This window comes from Pinus tabuliformis, chromosome 8 (assembly GCF_031772625.1).
Source record: "Pinus tabuliformis cultivar Carrire ecotype Pingquan chromosome 8, CPIR1, whole genome shotgun sequence".
Classification (NCBI taxonomy): domain Eukaryota; kingdom Viridiplantae; phylum Streptophyta; class Pinopsida; order Pinales; family Pinaceae; genus Pinus; species Pinus tabuliformis.
Window position 1 is genome coordinate 1,467,969,394 of NC_142294.1, and position 7,185 is coordinate 1,467,976,578.

General features: G+C 42.3%; 1 pseudogene; it reads left to right on the forward strand.

Annotated features, from left to right (window-relative positions):
- The first annotated feature begins 5,697 nt into the window (after positions 1 to 5,697).
- Positions 5,698 to 6,408, forward strand: LOC149241349 (nuclear poly(A) polymerase 1 pseudogene; annotated as a pseudogene).
- The last annotated feature ends 777 nt before the right edge of the window (positions 6,409 to 7,185 follow it).

The window sequence follows — 7,185 nt, forward strand, 5'->3', positions numbered from 1 at the left end:
AGGGACCGCGACTACGAAGCGCTGAAGCCTCATAGGAATATCGTCCATAGTAGTCTCAGGTATATCTGCCGTGAGACGCTCTAGATCATGCTCCAAATCAGCTAGTACTTCTGCTGTCGCGTCCTGTGGGCCGGTGCCGGTGCAGCTGGATGTCGTCTGTCGTAAGGCCGGAGATTGGCTGGACGCTGTGGTCCAACATCTGCATTTTTAAAATTTTACTGTTACTTTGAGACGATATATATGAAAAATAAAAAATACATAATTAGAAAACTTGTGAAAATGAAAGTACCTCTGTCATCCCATTGTTCTCCCTGTGGAAGAACCATGTCCGGATCACCTCTGAAATCCATTCCGGCATATGGAAAGTCTTGTATCACAAAAAGCTGGCCCTCTAGCCAGTCGAAGTAACTGTCTGAGAATCGAACCACTGCAGCACCCTCGTCAGGATGCCGGGCCATCACCGCAACCCATCGAACAAGCTTTGGCTCCCGAGGACCCAAGTCATCAACAGTGAGTTGCTGAGGGATCAGCATAGGAACTCTCTCCAAGGCAAAGCTCACGACTAGAGGCCCATATCCAAAAGTTTTTAGTCGTCCGTTCTTTGCCTTGGTTAGTTGGCTCTTCATATGAGCCGACACAGCTTCGCACCAGTTGAAGATGGTGCCTTGGTAACAGTCAACTGCCATCCGCATTTGGGATCCGGAGGCAATGTGCAAGGCGGCCGCGCCACAAATCCTGGTGACCGTAAATGCAATAACTCTAAGTTCCGCCAGAGCGATGTGCTTTATCTCCACGCCTTTTTTATGGCGAGTCCCTGGTCTGCACCACTCCTCGCGGAGATCATCAAGGGATTGGCCACCCGGCCTGGTCCCCGCAAGGTTGAGTTGCTCACCTCTGTTTGGCAAGCCAGTGAGAAAGTATACATCCGAGGGCTCTATCTCGAGCTGGTGCCCTCCAATGTAAAAACATTGATCTTGAACGTTCCATCGCTCAACCAGCCATTCCAAAAATCTTACCTGGCCCCTCATGCCCGGTATGGTCCAATATTTGTACAATCCACATGTTCTTAAGGCATCCAGAGAGGGTTGGTGGTTAATCGCAGCTTCATCGTCTTCTACGTGCTCTCTCTCTCTCCAGTCTAACATGTTTTGGGCCCTGCACATCAAAAGAGTCAATTAGAAATTAATTTGAGAAAATTTGGTGGTTTTTTGAGAGAGTTAGGGTTTTGAAATGCGCCCTTTGCGGAAGACGCACCCCGGCTTTTTAGCACAGGGCGTCCGGACGCAGCTCGCCTGAAGGCGGACTGCGTCCCCCGACCTTTTTCCCGTGTGAGAAAAAGTCGGGGGACGCGGGTCACCCGAAGGGCACCTGCGTCCGCCGAGGGGCGCATTTTGAACCCAAAACCCCCCCAAAAAATGAAACAAAGACCAAAAACAAAAAACTAAACGGATAAAAATGAAGAGTGGGATGTGTAAAATACCTCGGTGAAGCGGCGTTCGATTCCGACGGTCAGATTTTCCGCAGCAACCACGGGAAGTTTCTTGTCAAAAGCTCCTTTTTCAACCTCAACAGTGAAACGGTAAAAATGACATGGTAAAAGGTCTTTTTATAGGTTTTTTGGATGAATTAGTTCATTTTTTACCATGAAAAGATGTTTTCAAATGTATTTTTGCCTATTTTAAACAGGTATGAGTAATGTGTCGCTTTTGTGCAGGACAACGGGATTTCGAGGGAAATTGTAATTTTTCACAAACAAAATTTCAGAGTCATCTTTTAAGCCCTTTTCTGACTCCTAAAACATGAAAAGATCGCCGAGTGTTTCTTTTTCACTCGTTAAAACGGAATTAAAAGACGGTCCCCTTTTAGCTCTTTTCTGACCGCAAAATCAGGAAAAGATTGCCGGGTTTTTGTCGTTTCAAACTCGATAAGGAAATAAAACGACGTGTCTTTGATCGCTTTTTACTTTTCAGGTTAACGACACTATTATGAAAGTACTCCTTGGTCGCAAGATCAAGCGGTTCCCCCAGGTATTATTTTATACTTTTTCGGGCTTGAGGGACACAAATATACGAAAAAGTTCAACGTGGAGTTTCCTTAAGTTTTTTCAGACTCTCTAAAAATGAAAAACGCCGAGTTTCTCCTATACTGGGCTCGTTAAACTTTTACAGTAAAGGACCTGTTCAATTACAAACAGGAACGAACCACTCCTTCCTAGGGTTCGAATTTAAACTAGGTTGGACTCGTCCGAAGGATGAGCTTATAATCAAGCATATGTTATCCTCCTCAAGCTTGTTAAAAATAAAGAGGTACTTGCCAGAAATGGTGGGGGAAAAGAGAGAAGAATGAACCTATTTGTCACCTTTTGTCTCAAACGAAACTTTATTACCACTCTTGAGCACGACACTTTTTCATTTCACCTGGGTTGGGAAATCTTTTACCTCACAGTTGACCAAATCACTTTGAAAATCTTTAACCGGGTTTAGGGATCAACTTTGAGTTATTCGTCACCAAATCATCTGTTGTGTCGTTATGTGTTCAAGAGGTCTGCAAGCAAAACTTTCATCTGCAAAATACTTGTCATCCAGTTGACCATCCCTGAGTCAGTCCTTACAGCAACATTTCTTCAACTTGAACAATGATTTCGTGTTGCGGGCTTGCCTGCAACGAGTCGCTTTCTATCGACATCGACACATTATCTAGAAAGATGACTTAGGAATCGACAGTACCTTGAAGTCTGCATGCATCAATGGCAGGTTTCTCGCCTTTGACGTCAGTTTACATCATTGACTTTCGATCAGAGGATTCCGTGAAGTGTTCGACATCAAAACATCTATTCACATTTCACGGGTTGTGCTTGGTACTTTGAGGACCATTGACATTACTGGTGGTTTCTCTCACGCTTGTTAACAGTTTACATCATTGACTGGTAATCAAGTGGTTTCTACCATGTTCGACATCGAATCATTTAATCACATGGCTAGAATCGTACCAATTCGGGAAGTAGAAGTGAAGACCCTGGATCTAGTTTCTACCATCCAGGCTGCGAGGAGTTTTGTATTCATTGTCTATGTAGACTTATCATAAACAGATGGCTGCGTCCATACTGTGTCTACAAAAGTCTATAAAAATAATGTACTGCAAGATCATTCCTGTATCAGAATAGTTAGTCCATTAGTTAAAGTTTTGAATCTGAGTATGGGAATGCCTACCTCAGTGATGATATAATCTTATCCATGTATTTTGTGTTGAAAATTGCAGGTTCCAACCAGGCCATCCACAAGGCAATCCTTAAAATGATAAAGCGCTTCACCCTTCCTAGAATTACAAAACCCTATTCTATTCCAGGCTTCGCACTTTAGGGGGCAATCTGTTACACTAAAAAATGTCACCTTGACTACTTACAGTTAGTATGGCTCAAATCAACAGTCATGCTACCCTCTTAGGCAAGTCTCATGCCTCTGTTATCCATCTCAAACTCAAAGGAGAGAGAAAGTCTTGTAAAAACTATGTTTATCTCTGGGGTCGCAGGTTCTCTCTAGCCTTACCTGCGGGGACGCTGACCATGTTCACAAAATCTGCGTCCATGGACGCTCTGTATGTTAAGGGACAGGTGCGTCCCTCTGTAAAAGGCAAAATGCGCGAGTTTTATCTTGAAAAAGTTACTTGTGGTTACTTCTAGAACATTCTAGAGGTCGGTTTGATGAAATGGATGCGCCTCCAGTTGGTTCATGTATCTCTATTAAGGGGGAACTTATCCCATCAATAAGGGAGCTATCCCACCCATAGAGGGGGATGATCCCATTGATAGTGGACCTGAATAACCTCTTTACAGCACTATAAATAAAGGCATTGAGCCAGAAGGAGGAGAGGTTGGAGCTATACATTTTCTTTGGGTAAATGCTGCAGGATTTAGGTCTTCCATTAGAGCCTTTGTGAGGAGAGATTGTCTTCACTTGATTCTACTTGGGAGAGGGTGAGCTTTGTCAAAGTAGAGGAAAACCCTTGATGGACCCTGGGAGGAACTTGCACAACACCAAGGCCAGGTTGTAAGAGTTTCTTTGTTTCGTTATTAATACAAACTGGTTTATTTTTCTCAATAGCTTGTGTTAATGAGTTATTTCATGTGTTCCTTGGTCTGCATGTTGAATATATGTTTTATTATATGAAATGCAAGTGCTTGGTAATTGTTTGATTGTTTGTGGTTGCAGGAATTGACTTGAAGGAAGAGCTCATCCGGATCGTCAAGAACGGACTTCAACAACAGCGTTTTGGAATAAGGTAAGCCTAAACACTTGTAGTTTTCATGTTGTAAAAGGTGTATTTAGAGAAAGATCACTCCATTTTGTCTTGTTTGTCATTAGAATGTCTTAGACTTCTAGGAAGGTCAATCGTGTCCGCACCCTTGACAGATTCCGTGTGACAAGAATGCGCGTAAACTGTTTGACAATATCAGCATTAGAATTTTATCTTATGGAATGCAGTGATTAAATGCCAAGTGTCAAGTGGTCTTTATAAGGATTTGATTGCCACAAGGCCGCCATTATTAGTGACACCGGGATAGAGATGTGGCACAAGGGCTGGAATTATGTTAACTGGTGTCGTTAAAAGATGAGTGCGCATTGAATAAAAACAAAAGAAGGATGGCGCCATTCCTACGAAAGATACTATCAATTCAGGGTTTCTTGATCTGAACACTCCAATTAATCTTTGTTTGGCATTAATTTTTCAAATGATCTTCATGATCAAATGTCGATGACAGAGAGGAAAAATTGCTGCCGTAGAGACAAGGAGGCAAATGGCAGAGCTCGAAATAGACATGTTTCCTCAGTCAAGGTGGACTGTATTAGTTTGATGTTGTCTTCTACAAACGTTGTAACCGTGCTGGTTACATGCTCTAGCTGTTGGCTTAGAGAAGGAGGATTGTCATATAATTTCTGGCGCTCACTTAAAAGCCACGGTTCAAGAAAATAGCATTAGCAGAAGATGTAAACGCTGTTCCGCTTCATCCTTTTTCGACACCCACTTGTCTCCTTTCTATAGAATAGAACAGCTTAGCTTGGCCATTATTTCTTTTTCAGAAGACAATCCAGCTCCAAGTATGGTGGTAGAGAAGGTTTGATAGATACTGCCGTGAAGACCTTACGAATGAGATTGTGGTTGATGGTGGGTTTTACACAGGTGACATTGGGAAGCTCGAGATCCATCAGGTGTTTTGTCACCTTACCAATTTAACCGAAGAGTCCCAGGCCTTGATGATATCTCATTAAAGATAACTCATTGTTGAGAGCTACCAGATGGCTTTGTTGATCAAACTTGGTTTTTCACAGTCTCTTAATAATCTTGGTGTGGTCTACACTGTCTAGGGTAAAATGGATGTTGTTGCAAGCATGATTGAAAAGGCTATAATGGCAAATCCTGCATATACAGAAGCTTATAATAATCTAGGGATTTTGCACCGGGAGTAGTAGAGATAGTTGTGGATATGTCAGGGTTTCTCATTCCTAGTTTACTGCATTTGGGTATCCATAGATTCATTTGGGTAATGTGGGTGTTGTTCATACCTGGTTTTCTGCATTTGGGTGCCCCCAGATTCAGCGAGATTGTAAGTGGGTATATGTACCTTGGCACAACGTTCACAAGTAAGCCATTGTTTTAACGTTCTAGGATGGGTTCCTACGTTTGTAGCATTGTTTGAAAATGGGGTTTATAGCATTGATAGAAAGGGTTTCCTTGATGCGGTTTAAATTCAGTGGGATTTCAATTGATCTCTTATATGCAAGGCCTTCTCTGAGAACAATTCCAGAAGATATGGATATTCTCGATGAAAAATTGTTTGAGAATATTGATGATACAACTGTCAAAGGTTTGAATGGATACAGACTTACCGCACGGATCTTTCAGCTAGTACCCAAGATTGAGAACTTCTGTTCCACCCTGAGATGTATCAAGTTTTGGGCAAAGAGGAGAGGAATATATTCACATACTTTCGGGTTTCTTGGAGGAATACACTGGGCTGTGCTTGTTGCACGGGTTTGCCAAATGTTTCCAAATGCCACCGTCAGTATGCTGGTTTCAAGATTCTTTTGGATATATGCACATTGGCAGTGGCCAGCTCCAGTGACATTGGTGGAGACCCAGCCTGATTATTCTGATGAATCAGAAAGACATCACCATATGCCAATTATCATACCAGTGTACCCCTATAGTTGCTGCAGTTACAATGTTACAAAAAGCACCCTACAAAAACTCAAGGCAGAATTTTCACGTGGCTGGGATGCAATAATGAAAATGGAGTTAAATTGGAGCACTTTGCCAAACAGTGGTGACTGGAATGTACTCTTTGAACGGTTTCCTTTCTGCTCTAGTTATGATTTTTTTCATTCAAATCCAGGTTACAGCTTCAGATGAAGATGATTTTCAGAGTTGGAGAGGGTGGTTTGAATCACGTTTCTGTCATCTTCTCTTGAAGTTTGAAAAGCTTCCAGCATACTGTGATCCAAATCTATACCCATATTTTGACAAGAATCTAAAGGAAGCCACCAACAGGGTAGTTTTTCCATAATGACCAATAGCAACAGCTGCAACCAGTGGGTTTGTCTACGATGGCAGTATCTTTCAAATGGTGAACCGTGAAGCCTAGCAAACAGCAGCTATTCAATTTTGTGAGGATTTTAGAGGAAGACAGTGTTTTTTAAATCACACAGCAGTTTCGTAGCGCGCTACGAAACTGCTGTAGGTGATGTTTTCAATGCAGAATAAACAGTTTGACCGGGAATGTTAGAAGAAAGACACCTGTACATCAATACAGCCTACAGCTCATCTGGAGACATGGTGTTTGGTAGCAGCGTTCCATACTTTGAGTTATTAAAGATTTGGGAACATGCCTGTTACATTTTCGGAGGATGGTAGGAGACAGGGACCGTGAAAATATGATACTCATCTTTACTAATTAATGAGCCATCTACACAGCTAGCACCCGAGGTCGGCTTGTTCAGTGAATGTTCCTCCAATACATCTCAGCCTAACTGAAGGAGGACAGCTGTCAAGGATCCAAGGAGAATCATGTTACGAGGAGAATGGAATTAGTGTTTTAGTTTGACTAGGATTTTGTGTAATTACAGTTCAGCATTTTTGTAATTAATGAATTAGTTTAATAGCATATAGGAGTAGTTAATAGAGCCTTGG